The sequence below is a fragment of the Rhineura floridana genome, chromosome 21, assembly GCF_030035675.1.
Source record: "Rhineura floridana isolate rRhiFlo1 chromosome 21, rRhiFlo1.hap2, whole genome shotgun sequence".
Lineage (NCBI taxonomy): Eukaryota > Metazoa > Chordata > Lepidosauria > Squamata > Rhineuridae > Rhineura > Rhineura floridana.
This window is the reverse complement of record NC_084500.1, coordinates 6,041,258-6,058,138: the sequence shown is the minus strand read 5'-3', so window position 1 is coordinate 6,058,138 and position 16,881 is coordinate 6,041,258. Positions and strand designations below refer to the sequence as shown.

The 16,881-nt window shown below is 46.4% G+C and overlaps 1 protein-coding gene across 3 annotated transcripts in view; it reads right to left on the bottom strand.

The window, feature by feature from the left end:
• Positions 1–16,881, bottom strand: part of GTF2IRD1 (GTF2I repeat domain containing 1) — a 153,412-nt gene that overhangs the window by 94,000 nt on the left and 42,531 nt on the right. The window contains exon 1 of one of the 3 annotated variants that reach the window (XM_061604894.1): positions 3,549–4,115. The exons of the other annotated variants lie outside the window; for them this stretch is intronic. The gene's annotated coding sequence lies outside the window, so the exon portion shown is untranslated. Of the gene's footprint in view, positions 1–3,548; positions 4,116–16,881 lie in introns of those variants that run through there. 3 annotated transcript variants of the gene reach the window in all.

Below are 16,881 nucleotides of genomic sequence, written 5' to 3'. Positions count from 1 at the left end.
AAATGCAGAATCCTGCATTTGTCTTTATTGAATGTCATTTTATTAATTTCAGCCCAATTTTCTAGTCTATCCAGGTCCCTTTGGATTTTATTCCTGTCTTCCATTGTGTTAGCTATCCCTCCCAGTTTCGTATCATCCGGAAACTTCATAAGGCTTTCCTCCACTCCATCATCTAAGTCATCCCTAGCATTTAAAATTAAAACCACGGTTCTGACGCTTAGGGATGTCAGATAATTCTAACGAACACAGAAGGGGAGCGGAAATTGCCAACGGTCTCTTATTTGTCCCATGTCTGGCACGGAAATCAACCCAGCAAATACGATTGTATTTGCTGTTGTCATTGCTTTCAGGCCACAAACAAAACACAGGGGTGTGGGCATCCCAGGTCCCAGGGGGGTGTCTTAGACCCCCTACTTTTTTAGGAACCAGATCTCAGCAGGGTCCCTATGTCTCCAGCGCCCTATGAGCCAATCAGCATGAAAAGGGAGTGCATTAGCCGCTGAGAAGTATCCCAATGAGTGTCAACTGCAAGCAAGCCTTTAGTACTTCCTACTACACAGAGCCAAGGCAAGTTGTGGAGAGTGAGGATGCTGTAAGTGCAGGAGAAGAAGCAGTGAATCCTGATGATAGCACCCCATCTACATCATCAAGCAGTTTGGCAGCTGCAGGGGATAAACACGTAGACACTGAATCCAGTAATTCAAACAATATCTCTTGACAGTGAGAAAGGACAGACAAATGCTGGCAGTGATAGAGAAACAGGATGGTATATTCAAGCCTGGCCAGATTGTTCTATAAACTTAGAAGACTGTATAATCTCAGAAGGGGGCATGTCTGTGACTATCATGAAAAGACCCTATACTTCTGAATTTGCCATCACGCTACTGACAATATGTAATGGATTACATTCACACACACACAACTGCATTGTGTTTCTTTGCTTTGCAATGAATGAGTTGGAATGCATTGAAATGAACAGGGTGACAATGTAACTCATATAATTAATTACATATTGCCAGTGGGCAGCGAGATGAATAGCATTGGTGTTGGCAAAAGAGGAACTGCAGCAGAACGGAAACGGTGTGGCATGCGATGAATTCAGGGTAGAACTGAAACTATTCTCTTTTACATCCCTACCAGCTCTCAAGTTTCTGAAGAAAAAAACTGAAAACTGGTCAGTCGCTTTTGAAGACAACACGGAAGAGACGAATGGGTAGGGTTAGGCATGGCATAGCACCAAGTTGTATCCTTTTCTTTTGTAGAACTGCAAATCTTTTTTTCATAACTCATTCGTTGGTTAGACAGGCCTGGCCCGTCCCCGTGAAACTTTGCCTCCTCCATTCCCATCAGATAAAAGCTCAGGATGAAATTCAGAACCTGGAATGTGCTGTCAGAGTAGGGGGAGCGTGTTATAAGTTTCTCTCCCCCCCCAAGTCATGAGAATATGGGATGAGTGGCACTTGCAGGCAAAAGCAGGAGGGGCCTAAAATGAAAACAAAACTTGGCATGGGATTCTAGTTATATCCACACTGTATGTTTAAGGCGGATGAAGGCTGCAGCAGATAAAAGACTTCCAATCATCGTGGTATCCATGCCATTGGATCAAAGCCTTTTTCTGTCAAGATTGTGTGTTGATCGTCGAGCGCCGACCTCCCCACATAAAACAAATTCATGCACAGGCGTCTTCCAAGCAAAGACCTTATCTTGGAAGACAATCTTACTCGGCCACGAGTAATTGCCAATGATGACATTTAAAGCATATTCAACACATGTGTAAAGTGCATGGCTTCCCCCCACAGAATCCTGGGAACTGTAGTTTGTTAAGGAGGAGAGGAGAGGCTGAAAGAACTGGGCATGTTTAGCCTGGAGAAGACTGAGAGGAGATATGATAGCACTCTTCAAGTACATGAAAGGTTGTCACATAGAGGAGGGCCAGGATCTCTTCGAGTGCAGGACACGGAATAATGGGCTCAAGTTGCAGGAAGCCAGATTTCGACTGGACATCAGGAAAAACTTCCTAACTGTTAGAGACATACGACAATGGAACCAGTTACCTAGAGAGGAAGCGGGCTCTCCGACACTGGAGGCAATCAAGAGGAAGCTGGACAGGCAGCATTCTGTCGGGAATGCTTTGATTTGGATTCCTGCATTATGCAGGAGGTTGGACTTGATGGCCTTATAGGACCCTTCCAACTCTACTATTCTATGATTCTAAGGGTGCTGGGAATTGTAACTCTGTAAGGGGCAAACCAAAGGTGCCATAATTCCCCGGGGCAGCCATGCGCTTTAGATGGGCATTGAGTGTGCTTTAAATGTATGGTGTGGGTGTGAAATCTTAGGAAGCAAGAATGTCCCCTTCATTTTCGTTACTGTAGCAGCCCAGAGAAAGATGATATTGGCTAGAAATGTATCTTCTTTCCAAACGAAAGACACATGTTTTTAAAAGCCATTCTCTCACCAAGATTCTGTTTTAAAACTCTAAATCGCAGTTCTTTTCCTTACTTTTTTTGAAAAAAAAATCTGTGTTGGGATCTTCAGAAACAACCATTGAAAGCGAATCAATGATTATTGACCACCAGGAAAAAAAAGCTCTTTTATGGGTAAGAATTCCTGAGTCCTTGGAAACCAAGGATCTTTTTACACTAACTCAAAGCAGCTCTTGGCCATGTTAACATGCATTTCTTCAGGAAATAAATAATTGGCCCCATATGCCCATTAAAAGCAGCAAGAAATAAAGGCCAGGGAGAAATACACATCAGGTGACGAAAACACTGTGATCCCAGCACGTTTTAACTAACCTTGTTCTTTAAAACCAAAAAGACTCAATTGGGGGGGTGTCTTTATCACAGAGAAAAGGAATGGAAGAAATGGCACCTTTGACGAAAAGCTGGGAGGGAGAAATGACCTATATCTTCCAGCAACTCTGGACACAATGGAAAATCTTATTACAAAAAATGAACTGTTTGAAGTACAGCCAAGAAGCAATTAAAGATTAATCCACACACGCACATACTGATCCAATCCCAGAGTGAGTAACAAAGCACCTATTGATTACAAGGAGAGCAGGATTCGACCTTTACTGCAGACTTGCTGAGTAGTTTGGGGGTGGGGCTGGGGATAGAGGTAAGGAAACCTTGTTGAGGTTTAGACTCACAACGACTTTCCCCCTCTGCAAGGGTGGGGGACCTATTAAGATGGTCCGCCCCCGGAGGCTGCTGAATCCTGATGGTTTTCAAAAAGCCCTGGGGAGTTTTCCGGCTGATAAGGCTGGCGCTCACGTCCGACACCCTGGTCGATCTGTGGAATGCAGAGATGACCCGGGCAGCTGACGTGATCGCACCTGTGCGCCCTCTCCTCTGTAGAGCTCATACAGCTCCATGGTATACTCCAGAGCTGAGGGCGATGAAACAATGTAGGAGACGGCTTGAGTGCAGATGGAGACGGACTCCTGACGAATGCAACTTTGCACTGGTGAGTGCTTATAATAAGACGTACTTTGGGGCGGTGCGGGCAGCAAAGAAACAACATATCACTGCCTCTATTCAAACCTCTATCTCCAGTCCGGCGGAGCTGTTTCATACTGTCAGAGGGCTTTTACATTCTGGCCCTAAGGACGTGATGGAATCTTCTAAAGCTCGATGTGACGAATCTGCAAAGCACTTCCAGAATAAAATCTCTTGCATTCGTCAGGACTTAGACTCCAAAGTTATAGCAGTGGAATCAACTGAGGTCTCCGGAGCACAGTCTGGTCATATTTTGTTGGATGAGTTTCAATTGGTACAGCTTGAGGACGTTGACAAGGTGCTTGGACAGGTACGTACAACCACTTCTGTGTTAGATCCTTGCCCCTCTTGGCTAATAAAAGCTAGCAGGGATGGCACTGCCGGCTGGGCCAGGGAAGTGATCAATGCCTCACTAGGTGAGGGAGTGGTCCCGCACTGCCTTAAGGCGGCGGTGGTGAGACCGCTTTTGAAGAAATCTTCCCTGGACCCAGATAATTTGAATAACTATAGGCCGGTAGCAAATGTGCCATTCCTGGGCAAGGTTCTAGAGAGGGTGGTTGCATCCCAGCTCCAGGCACTCTTGGATGAGACCGATTATCTGGATCCATTTCAATCGGGTTTCAGGCCCGGTTTTGGTACGGAGACAGCCTTGGTCGCCCTGTATGATGACCTGTGTCGAGAGAAAGACAGAGGGAGTGTAACTCTGTTGATTCTCCTTGATCTCTCAGCGGCTTTTGATACCATCGACCATGATATCCTTCTGGAGAGGCTTGCGGATCTGGGAGTTGGAGGTACTGCTTGGCAGTGGTTCCGCTCCTATCTGGCAGGTCGTCTCCAGAAAGTAGGGCTTGGGGAGCACTACTCGATACCCTGGGCGCTCCAATATGGAGTCCCGCAGGGATCAGTTCTGTCCCCCATGCTCTTTAACATCTATATTTATTTATTTTTATTTTATTTAATTACATTTCTAGACCGCCCTATAGCAGAAAGCTCTCAGGGCGGTGTACAACAAATAAAATCACAATTAAAATATGAGCAAGTGTGGAAAATATATATATATATAGTACAATTATAAAACATTAATAAAATTGCCATTGAGATTTAAATTAAGATCATATTAAGTTTAAAATGTTAAATTAAAATATTTAAAAATTTACAAAATTTAAAAAGCCTGGGCGAAAAGGTAAGTTTTTACCTGGCGCCGAAAAGATAACAGAGAAGGCGCCAGGCGTATCTCGTCTGGGAGGGCATTCCATAGTTCGGGGGCCACCATCGAGAAGGCCCTAGATCTAGTTGTTGACCTGGAGAAGGGCCTTCGACGTCGAGCGTAGTGAACGGGTAGGTACATATGAAGCCACTGGGTACGGTCATCAGGAGTTTTGGAGTGCGTTCTCATCAGTATGCTGATGATATGCAGCTCTACTTCTCCTGTTCATCTTCTTCAGGTGAGGCTGTCAAGGTCCTAAACCGATGCTTGGCCGCAATAATGGACTGGATGAGAGCGAACAAATTGAAGCTCAATCCAGACAAGACTGAGATGCTGTTAGTAAATGGATCCCCTGACCAGTTGGATGTTCGACCTGTTCTGGATGAGGTTACACTCCCCCTGAAGGAGCAGGTGCGTAGCTTGGGAGTCCTTTTAGACCCGTCCTTGTCACTTGAGGCGCAGGTGGCCTCGGTGGCACGGAGTGCTTTTTACCAACTTAGGCTGGTGGCCCAGCTGCGCCCGTATCTGGACAGGGAACATCTTGCTACAGTTGTCCATGCTCTGGTAACCTCGAGATTGGACTACTGCAACGCACTTCACGTGGGGCTGCCCTTGAAGACGGTTCGGAAACTGCAGCTTGTGCAGAATGCAGCAGCCAGATTAATAACTGGGACCAAGCAGTCGGAACATGTGACACCAATTCTGGCCCGCTTGCACTGGCTGCCTATACGTTTCCAGGCCCAATTCAAGGTGCTGGTTTTGACCTATAAAGCCTTACACGGCACGGGCCCACAATACCTGGTGGAACGTCTCTCCCGATATGAACCTACCCGTGCACTACGCTCAACATCGAAGGCCCTCCTCCGGGTGCCTACTCAGAAAGATGCCCGGAAGGCAACTACAAGAAAGAGGGCCTTCTCGGTAGCGGCCCCCGAACTATGGAACACCCTTCCTGATGAGGTACGCCTGGCGCCTACTTTACTATCCTTTCGGCGCCAGGTGAAAACCTTCCTCTTTGCCCAGGCATTTTAATATTTTTAACATTTTAGTATTTCAGTAATTGTATTTAATGTTGTATTTGTTAGTTATATGTTTTATTTGTTTGTTTAATTGTTGATTTGAGAATTAGATGGTTTTTTAATATTGAAATGTAAAGATATATTTTTATTTGTTGTACACCGCCCTGAGAGCTTTGCTATGGGCGGTATAAAAATTGAATTAAATAAATAAATAAATAAAATAAATCCACAAAGCAGCCACCATTTCAAAATGAGCATGCACACACAATCAAAGTGATCCATTGACAGCGATTGTATAAATTAACCTTAGATCAATTGCAGAGGCAGCCCACATTCTGCAACCAGGTGAACGGCGCAAAGTATTCTGCATCCATCTGCATATCTCACATATTTTCCTTTACTCCAGGCACAGGTTAGCTCAGCGGTAGAACACTTGCCTTGCATGCAGAAGGTCCCAGGTTCGATCCCCAATGGCATCTCCAGGTAGGGCTAGGAGAGACTTCTGCCTGAAACCATGCAGAGCCACTGCCAGTCAGTGTAGACAGTACTGAGAGAGATGGATCCATGTTCTGACTCAGTAAAAGGCAGCTTCCTGTGTTCTTGTTAAACCATCCCTGAATTCAGAACCATGAGGACTGGAAACTTGTTTCATTTCGCACACAGCGAAAGCAAGCAGACACCTTTTTTCCTCTGGCATCACTGTGCAAGGGAGAAGTCCCTTTTGAAACCAATGTCTGCATAAAGCAGGCTTCTTCCCGTCCCCCATGGGTTGCCCACTCCTGCTCTAGAACCTTCTAGGCTAAAGATGTGGAAGTTTTTTTCAGTCTGGGAGCCACATGCCAGTGGTGGGCGCAGCTAGAGGGTAAAGTGGGCAGGGTAATTAATCTAACTTATCTTTGCAAAGCAGGCTGGTTTCTACACAAACTCTCCCACCCCTCTCCATCCTCCATCCAGACAAGCAAGAGGCATGATCAGAATTCAAGGACACATTCCAGCCAAGCAGAAACCCTCAAGAAGGGTGCAAAGCAGGAGGAGGTGTGGCTTATATATAGGAAGTGTGGTCCTGAGGGCTAGACAGAGAGGCCCAGAGAGCCACATCAGGCCCTTGGGCCTGAGATTCCCCACAGTTGTTCTAGGCCTAGTAGGCTAGCCAGATGAAAAAGAGAACAGGGTTCCTGCACCTTTAATTGAATGACACCTGCTGAAATTCCTTCTTCAACTCAACTATTAAAAGTGCAGGAGCCCGGCATTCTTTTTCACCTGGCCTAAGTAGAAAACATATCCTACAGCAGAGGCTTATGTAATAACCACACACAACTGTCAAACCAAACTGGAGTCCTGCGGGTGGGTGGAACAGGAGGCTGGAAGCCACAAGGTTTTTTTTAAAAAAAAAAAAGCAAGCAAAGTTTCATAGGCCAGACTTGGGTTTCAAGCTGTGTTTTTTTCAATTCACTTAGGAAAACATTGGTACAACAATGCCAACAAGAAGCAACTGAGCCTTACGTTCATGTGAGCAAGTGGCATGAAGGAGAATGTCCCTTTCATCAGGCCACACAAGGAGTTTGTTTCTGCAGGGTTTAAACATATGCCACAGATACTGTTGGGGGGGGGCTGTGCATGGCAAGGCAGCCTCCAATATCGCAGAGACAACCCCCCCCAAAAAAAATAAGGGCATGCTTGGAACACCCTGATTCAGCTTGGAACACCCTGATTCAGCTTGCAAGCCCCACTCCATCCCCACACAACACACAGCCGAATGCTCTTCAAGGATAAAGACACACGAAAAAACACAACTTAACCTATGGTCACATCCACACCATATATTTAAAGCACATTTAGCACACATTCAATGCACATGGCTTCCCCCAAAGAATCCTGGCAACTGTGGTTTGCCTCTCACAGAGCTACAATTCACAGCCCCCTTCAGAACCACAATGCCCAAGGGAAGCCACATGCGTTAAATGTGCTTTAAATGTATGTATGGCTGTGGTCTATTATAGGTTATCACCCATTCAAAACATACTTCAGCAGCTGCAGTGTGGGAAATGGCAAAGTGCACTGTTTGCATGGTGCCTTTGCCTCCTTCTGCATGCATTTGCGCGCATGCGCACTAGAGGTAAAATGCGTCTACCCATTACTCACAGATTTGACTTCTAGGGCAAGGGGTTCTCAAATTTTCCACCCCAGGGCCCATTTGAGAGGGCTAAACATTACTGAGGCACACCAGTCACAAATGAGCAGTGCAAAGAGAGGAAACAGTAAGAAGAATATTGAGGCAGACGTGGTGTAATGTTTAGCCTTGAGAAGAGAAGACTGAGGGGAGATATGACAGCACTCTTCAAGTCCTTGAAAGGTTGCCACACAGAGGAGGTAACAGGATCTCTTCTCGATTGTCCCAGAGTGCAGGACACGGAATAATGGGCTCAAGTTACAGGAAGCCAGATTTCAACTGAATATCAGGAAAAAATTCCTGTTAGAGCGGTACGACAGTGGAACCAAGGGAGGTGGTGGGTTCTCCAACACTGGAGGCATTCAAGAGGCAGCTGGACAGCCACCTGTTGGAGATGCTTTAAGCTGGATTCCTGCATTGAGAAGGGGGTTGGACTAGTTGGCCTTATAGGCCCCTTCCAACTCTGTGATTCTATGCCTCAGTCTTCTTACTCTTTCCTCCCTTTGCACTGCTCTTTGGTGACTGGTGGGCCTCAGTAATGGCTGTCAGTGAGCTACCAGTGTTAGTACTAGCACAGAAAGCCCTAAATGGCTTGGGGCCCAATGCTCTCCCTAATATCAACCACCTTGGCCCTACGATCAATAGATGAGGCCTTGTTGGTTGTGCCATCGGGGGCTGCCCAGTTGGCGTTAACCCGTGACAGGACTTTTTCAGTGGTGGCTCCCCACTTGAGGAAACCCCTCCCTGCTGAGGTGCATTGGTCTCTCTGATTACTGATTTTCAGAGGAATTTAAAAATATTCCTGCTTCCCAGGTATTTGATGACTGAAAGAGAATGTTCCTGGCAACCCTGAGATCACTGGTTAAGATAATGTTTCTGTGTTTAGAATGCTTTTTTAAAAAATTGTTTTATTATTAATGTGTTTGCTGCTCTGGACTTCCTGAAGGAGGAAGGGCAGAATCTAAATTGAACTAAATAAATAAAGGCAACCTTGCTGGACAACAATTCTGAGAACTGCAGTTTGTGGGAAGTTACTTTGACAAAGTGGCCCATGATATTCGAATTAGCAAGCTAGCTAAATGTTGGAAGACAGAAACAAAATTCAAAGGCATCTTGATAGGTTGGAGCATTGGGCTGAAAACAACAGAATGAAATTTAACAGAGATACGTGCAAAGCTCTACACTTCTGAAAAAGAAACCAAATGCACAGTTATAAGATGCGGGATACTTGGCTCAGCAATATGACATGTGAGAAGGATCTTGGAATTGTCATTGATCACAAGCTGAATATGAGCCAACAGTGTGATGTGGCTGCAAAAAACGCAAATGCTATATTAGGCTACATTAATAGAAGTATAGTTTCCAAATCACGTGAAGTATTAGTTCCCCTCTATTCAGCACTTGCTAGGCCTCATCTTGAATACTGTGTCCAGTTCTGGTCTCCGCACTTCAAGAAGGATGCAGACAAACTGGAACAGGTTCAGAGGAGGGCAACAAGGATGATCAGGGGTCTGGAAACAAATCCCTATGAGGAGAGACTGAAAGAACTGGGCATGTTTAGCCTGGAAAAGAGAATACTGAGGGGAGATAGGATCAAGTACATGAAAGGTTGCCACGCAGAGGGCCAAGATCTCTTCTCGATCATCCCAGAGTGCAGGACATGGAATAATGGGCTCAAGTTGCAGGAAGCCAGATTCCAACTAGACATCAGGAAAAACGTCCTAACTGTTAGAGCCATACGACAATGGAACCAATGACCTAGAGAGGTAGTGGGCTCTCCAACACTGGAGGCCTTCAAGAGGCAGCTGGACAGCCATCTGTCCGGGAAGCTTTAATTTGGATTCCTGCATTACGCAGGGGGTTGGACTTGATGGGCTTACAGGAACCTTCCAGCTCTACTATTCTATGATTCTACTCTGAGAATATTGCTAGTGAATTCTATTACCCATACACATCCTCACACTTATACTGTATGGCTATAATTTCCAGAATTCCCTCTGGAGAAAGCTTTCTGAAACTACTTTGAGTTGGTAGAATAATCATGCCCTAAGAGTTAGTGAATACTAAGGTGAGCATGTGTGATACTTTATAGAAGGCAGCTGGGATGAGGGGAAAACTCAATTCAGTTCACATTTAAAGCCAAATCTATCAAATTCGCACTTTCCAAAGCTATAGGAGTACCAAACCCCAGCGACCCTTCGAAATTTGCGCTTCTCCAAATTTTGCGATGCAATTCTCCACCCAACCAGTGTTTACAAAGATGCAGATATTAGGGGAAAGTATGCATAAAAATGGATATATTAGTGAAAACATACAAAAATGCATTGCTTGCAAAATGGGTAGGTTTAGTCAAAACTGCCCACAAGAAAAAATGTGTTTAGTTGGAGAAATTTACATTAAAAAACTTTTTGTTGAAAAATGTTCATGAGGATTTAAGAACAAATTCGCAAACTGCTGCAAGAACGTGGAGAACGGAATTTGAGATAGGAAAGAATCAAAATTGACGGGCCCTTCCATCCCTAGAATTCATTCCTGTATTGGATGGGCTGTCAGAGGACAGCTCCCCATTTGAAGAAGTCTCCTGTTTGAAGCGCTGTCGGTTCCAAGCTCAGTTTAAAAAGAACCATCATTCCCTCCAGAGGCTGTTACATTCCTTGCTGGTCAAAATATACCTTCCAGAGTCACTGATAAGGAAAGCCTGCATTTGAAGCAGATTGTTTTTGAAAATCCAGGATGCAAGCTTCAGAAACACACAGATCTATTAAGCTGGATTTTTTAAAATAAAAAAAGAAATATTGCCACAGAAGCACGAGCTTTGCTAAGGTAATACATATTTTAGTAAATATCTTATTGTCCATTAAAAAAAAAGCTAGATATTTTAAGAAAAGGGAAAACAAATTTTAAAAAATTGTTTCTGTGCCAGAGTTCACATTCATATCATTGTGTACCCTCCCAAGGACACTTCAGCACTGATTTATTATAAGTGAATTTTATTTTAGGAGGACCTTTCTACATTGCGTTTTGGACAAAAGGCATTAAACAAGGTTAATTTATAAATAAGCGTTAAAGTAACAATCAGATATAATAAAGTAAATGAACAAACAGATATAAGAAAATAAATAAGAAGACAAGCAGCAAACAAGGAAGCAATTTCCCAAACAACCAGGGAATCTCAAAGCCCCTTCAAAAGAGAACAACCCGAGTCACACATTTAAATCTAGCAATGAGGGTGCAAAACAAACCTGCCTCCCTTGCAGGGTACGTGTGCCATATTCTCAGTGCCACTGCTAAAAAGACCCTGTCTCACAAAACCAACCACTTGATTCCCAGTGGAAGGACTTGGAACAAGGATTTTGAAGAAGATCTTAAAGTATGGGTAGATTTATATGGGTGAAAGCAACTCTTAAGGTACCATCAGTCCCAAACATTTTAAAGTTTTGAGTGTGGCTCTTGGAAATTACTTGCCAAGGCCTAAAAAATAATGGAAATATTTGACTAGAACTTTTTTCAGACTCCGTCCTTCCTGTTTTATTTAAAAGATCAGGAAAACAATGTAGCCCCGTGAGTTTTTAAAAAACATAGAAAAGGGAGATATGAGTTCCGATCTCTCATCTGCAGCAGCCTCATTGCCTTGCTGGAAAACTACACTTACAGTAAAACCACCACAGCTGCCCACCAACTCTATTTGACTCTATTTGACTTTGTTTACTGTTGAATCAGATAACTGTAGAGTTGGAAGGGGCCTGTAAGGCCATCAAGTCCAATCCCCTGCTCAATGCAGGAATCCACCCGAAAGGTGGCTGTCCAGCTGCCTCTTGAAGGCCTCCAGTGTTAGAGAGCCCACCACCTCCCTAGGTCATTGGTTCCACTTTCGTACCGCTCTAACAGTTAGGAAGTTTTTCCTGATGTTCAGCCGAAATCCGGCTTCCTACATCTTCAGCCCGTTATTCCGTGTTCTGCACTGCTGCCTGCTTTTCTTCCCCGATGATGGAGGCAGAATGCATGAGGCTCCCAAGCAAGCATCCAGTCTAGACACTACGATACTTACTTATGCATTGCCAAATAAATAAATAAAATCTGTTAATTTCAATGGGCCTGCTCGTGAGTATGACTACCATTGGATGATCACCCACTATAATTTAAATCAAAATGCAGTACAGCCCGTCACAGTGTGGACAACTGTGACCAGGTGACCTCCATGCTTGCACAGATTATTGTCCAGGTGGTCACTGTTGACAGGCAACTTCAAGACCCCTCCCGGTTCCCCTTTCTTAAAGGGGACTTGGACCAATTAGACCTTCAAACAGGTTCAGGGTGGGAATACGTTGTGGCCCAGATGTATATCTTCCTACTGCACCTTGAAGGTTTCCAGCAGGGAATGCGTGGGCAAAATAGATCCCCCACCCTTGCGGGGCAACTTTGACGGGTGGGCAAGGCCACCCAACTGCCAATCATCTGATGTCATGATGATGTCAGGTGGCTGGCATATGGGGGGCATGGGGGGTATGGGGGGTCCCAGGGGGGTCCCACCCACCTGTCAAACCTGACCCGCAAGGGTGAAGGAGGAGAGATCCATTTCGCCAGCATGTTCCCTGCAGGAAATCAGGATTGAACTCTCTGCTTGTCAATGGAAGAGCAGAGAGTTGAATCCTGCACTCTGCAGGCGTCTCCTTCGCCAGCGCGTTCCCCAAAGGAACACAACCCTGCCACCCTGCCCATCAGCAGATATCATCCAGTGAGATCTGTTGATGGACAGAAGGGCGTGGTTTGGGGGAATGGCCTCATCCACAAAAGAGAGGATCTCTTAAAATAGGGGATCCTTCTTTGTATAGCAAGGGACATGCCCACCCAACCAGGCACCGAGAAGACCCAATCCTGCCACGTTTCTTTAGACATGCTCTCCACCCAGTTAAGGAATATCCTCAGTACGGGCACAGCATGGTCTCATCTGCTTCTCACTGTTCAGTACACCTAAAAAATAAATGCATATTTTTTAAAAAAGAAAAGAAAACCAAACGGCATTATTCGAAGACTTCTTCAGACCCGGCATGATTGCCAGGAATCATATACATGAAGCTGCCTAATCCTGCGACAAACAGCTGGTGCATCTGTCTCCATATGGTGAACCTCACTGGCCTTCAAACTTGTCGTCCAATGACATCTGGGGACCCAGCTCCCATTGCCCTTGGCCACTGGCGAGGCTGGCTGGAGTTGCAGATCGCTACACAATAAAATCTCCCTCGTCCATGATTTAATTGTGGATGAGGCAGCCGATCTGGCATGCATAACCGAGACCTGGGTGGGTGAGCAGGGAGGAGCTAGTCTTTCCCAGCTCTGCCCACCCGGGTACCTGGTTCAGCACCATGGTAGATCTGAGGGTCGGGGAGGTGGGGTTGCTGTGGTCTATAGGAGCTCCATCCCTCTCATCAAGCACCATGTTCATGTAGCTACTGGCCTGGAGTGTTTGCACCTTGTGTTGGGTCAAAGGGACAGAATGGGAATCCTGTTGGTGTACCGCCCACCCTGCTGCCCAACGGCTTCCCTAACTGAGCTGACGGAAGTGGTCTCGGAGGTATTGCTGAGATCCCCCAGACTATTAGTACTGGGGGATGTCAACATCCATGCCGAGGCTACGTTGTCCGGAGCGGCTCAGGACTTCATGGCCTCCATGACAACCATGGGGCTGTCCCAATATGTTAGTGGCCCAACACATGTGTCAGGGCATACTCTAGATCTTATTTTTGCTACTGGACATGGAGATGGTGATCTGGATGTGGGGAGTTTTACATCTCTCCCTTTGTCATGGACAGATCACCGCTTGTTGAAATTCAGACTTACAGCGGCTTTTCCCCTCTGCAAGGGTGGGGGACCTATTAAATTGGTCCACCCCCGGAGACTGATGAATCCTGAAGGTTTTCAAAGGGCTCTGGGGGATTTTCCTGGCTGATAAGACTGGCACTCCTGTCGAAGCCCTGGTTGAACTGTGGAATGCGGAGATGACCCAGGCTGTTGACACGATTGCTCCTGCGCGTCCTCTCCTGTGTAGAGCTCATACAGCTCCATGGTACACTCCAGAGCTGAGAGCGATGAAGCAAGATAGGAGGCGGCTTGAGCGGAGGTGGAGGCGAACTCCCGACGGATGCAATTATGCACTGGTAAGTGCCTCTACTAAGTTGTACTTAGGAGCGGTGAGGGTGGCGAAAAAACAATATTTTGCTGCCACTATTAAGTCATCTCTTTGCCGACCAGCGGAGCTTTTTAGAGTTGTCCGAGGGCTACTTCATTCTGGCCCTAAGGACTTGATAGTGTCATCAGTAGGCCGCTGTAATGAGTTTGCTGGGCACTTCCAGAATAAGATCTTATGCATCCGCCGGGACTTAGACTCCCAGGTTACAGCAGTTGATCTGAATGAGGTGTCCGGAGCACAGTCTTGTCATGTTTTATTGGATGAGTTTCAGTTGGTTCAGCTCGAGGATGTGGACAAGGTGCTTGGACAGGTGCGTGAGACCACTTCTGCTCTAGATCCTTGCCCCTCTTGGCTTATAAAAACTAGCAGGGTTGGAACAGCCGGATGGACCAGGGAAGTGATAAATGCCTCTTTATGAGAGGGAGTGGTCCCTGGCCGTCTGAAAGAGGCGGGACCCTGAAAATCTTAATAGCTATAGACCAGTTGCGAATGTTCCATTCCTGGGCCAGATCTTGGAGCGAGTGGTTGCTGGCCAGCTCCAGGCGCTATTGGATGAAACCGATTATCTAGGTCCATTTCAATCGGGTTTTAGGCCCGGTTTCGGCACCGAGACAGCCTTGGTCGCCCTGTATGATGACCTATGTCGGGAGAGGGACGGAGGGAGTGTTACTCTGTTGATTCTCCTTGATCTCTCAGCGGCTTTTGATACCATCGACCATGGTATCCTCCTGGAGAGGCTCGCGGAGTTGGGAGTTGGAGGTACAGCTTGGCAGTGGTTCCGCTCCTACTTGGCGGGTCGTCTCCAGAAGGTAGTGCTGGGGGAACATTACTCGACACCGTGGGCTCTCCAGTGTGGAGTCCCGCAGGGGTCGGTTTTGTCTCCCATGCTTTTTAACATCTACATGAAGCCGCTGGGTGCAGTCATCAGCAGTTTTGGAGTGCGTAGCCATCAGTACGCTGATGACACGCAGCTCTACTTCTCCTTTTCATCTTCTTCAGGTGAGGCTGTCAATGTGCTGAACCGTTGCCTGGCTGCGATAATGGACTGGATGAGAGCTAACAAACTGAGGCTCAATCCAGACAAGACTGAGATGCTGTTGGTGGGAGGTTTCTCTGAACAGATGGTGGATGTCCACCCTGTTCTGGACGGGGTTACACTCCTCCTAAAGGAGCGGGTTCGTAGTTTGGGAGTATTTTTAGATCCTTCCCTGTCACTCGAGGCTCAAGTAGCCTCGGTGGCACGGAATGCGTTCTACCAACTTCGGTTGGTGGCCCAGCTACGTCCCTATCTGGACAGGGAGGACCTCACCTCAGTTGTCCATGCTCTGGTAACCTCTCGATTGGATTACTGCAATGCGCTCTACGTAGGACTGCCTTTAAAGACGGTTCGGAAGCTGCAGCTTGTGCAGAATGCGGCGGCCAGACTAATAACGAGGACCAAGCGGTCTGAACATATAACACCTGTTCTGGCCCGCCTGCACTGGCTACCAATATGTTTCCGGGCCAGATTTAAAGTGCTGGTTTTAACCTATAAAGCCTTATACGGCACAGGACCACAATACCTGCTGGAACGCGTCTCTCGATATGAACCTGCCCGTACACTACGTTCCACATTAAAGGCCCTCCTCCGAGTTCCGACTCATAGGGAAGCTCAGAGGATGATAACAAGAACTAGGGCCTTCTCAGTGGTGGCCCCCGAACTGTGAAATAGTCTTCCCGATGAGGTGCGCTTGGCGCCGACGTTGCTATCTTTTCGGCGCCAAGTTAAAACCTTCCTCTTTTCTCAGGCATTTTAGTCTATTTTAGTCTTTTAAATATGTTTAACTGATTTTAGATTTGTGGATGCCTACATACATGTTCCTTGCATTGAATTATTGGATTTTATTGTGTATATTTATATTCCTCTGTTGTACACCGCCCAGAGAGCTATGCTAGTCGGGCGGTATAGAAATTCAACAAATAAATAAATAAATAAAACATCTGGGGACCCGAAGCTGAAGAAGGTGGCCCACCCTCCTCAATCTGCCTTCTTTCATACTTGGCCCTTGGCCCTGGCTCCTCCTCCTCTGTTGCCCCTTGTACAACTCAGGAAGGAGGAGAATGGGGACAAAGCTCTCATGAGCCGGTTCTTGCCTCTCATTGGCTGCGTCTCTGCCTGTCATTGGCTCTGGCTCCACCTACCGTTGGGGCTCCCTGCCTTCCGCACCACCAGTCCCCAAAGGGCACCTGCCACTACTGTGCCAGGGACTGAACCTGGGATCTTTTGCATGAAAAGCACACACACTGCCACTTGCCTGTAAACCCTTCTTCTACAAATAAAGCAAGATCCCAGTCCTCATTGTTCTGAATAAAGAGCTAATTCAAACAGGAAGCTGCTGGCCCATTGAGTTCAGTATCTGAGTGCGCTGACTGGCAGTAGCATTCAAAGGTTTAATAATAATAATAAAAATAATACAATTTTATTTGTGAGTCGCCTATCTGGCCGAAGTAACGGCCACTCAGGCAGTGGGTCTCTGCCAGCCCTCCTTGGATACCAGGACTGAATCTTCCGCATGCAAAACAGGTGCTCGCTCACTAAGTGGCATCCCCTGCCAAGATACAGGCCAGCCCTTGCCCTCACACAGCACATCTGGAATTTGAACTCAGGACCTCTCACATCGTGTGCCAAAACACCAGCCTTCCCAACCTATAACTAAGCCACAACCACACACACTTTGCAAGTCACTACTACCACTAGGAAAGGGTAAAGAACAGGGGGCATTTAAGTTTCATTTTAAAAGAAAACGAAGGGGTGA